Here is a 676-nt window from a genome sequence, read left to right as displayed (position 1 = left end):
GATACGAAATCGCGCGCAACCTACTTTTGCTGATGTTTCGTCGAGGGTGGGTGCCTGCCTGTAGGGCGGTTTTTGACCTTCCCCTACCTTCTCTTAGTAAAAGTGATCGACCGGCAGTTGATTTCATCCCCGAGCTGCTGGAATATTAACGAGATATAACTTCCAATTTCTGCAGGAATCAAAACTCTTCAAAATAGCATAACTTTAAAAATGTTAACATTTTTTTGGCACTTGTTTGAATTGCAAAAAGTTACTATTTAAGACTGTTATTTAAGTTTAAAGATATATAAATAATAATTCTAGAATTTGGATGATTTTCAAGGTCAAAATTCATTTCTTGATTGGTAAATATTCCAAATTGAAGAAATTTCGAAAGTAAATCATCAAAACTACAGAATTTTTAATTCTAAACTTTTCAAATCAACTTTTTAATGCTAAACAATTTAGAATTAGAAATTCTGCAATTCTGACGAGTCACAATTGAAAATTCTTAAATTTAAAAAATATATGTATTTTTTTTTATTATTACACCATTAAGCCATTTCCCTTTCGGGGTAGGCATGACTCACTCCGTAGGGGAAAGGAGTAGTGTGTGGAAGGGATAGAGATTTTTCACATTGATCCAGAATTCTCGTGCTATTTAAGTAAATAACACGTTCGTTCCGCAACACTGCTC

This window comes from Belonocnema kinseyi, chromosome 7 (assembly GCF_010883055.1).
Source record: "Belonocnema kinseyi isolate 2016_QV_RU_SX_M_011 chromosome 7, B_treatae_v1, whole genome shotgun sequence".
Taxonomy (NCBI): Eukaryota; Metazoa; Arthropoda; class Insecta; order Hymenoptera; family Cynipidae; genus Belonocnema; species Belonocnema kinseyi.
Note: the sequence above shows the minus strand (reverse complement) of the source record.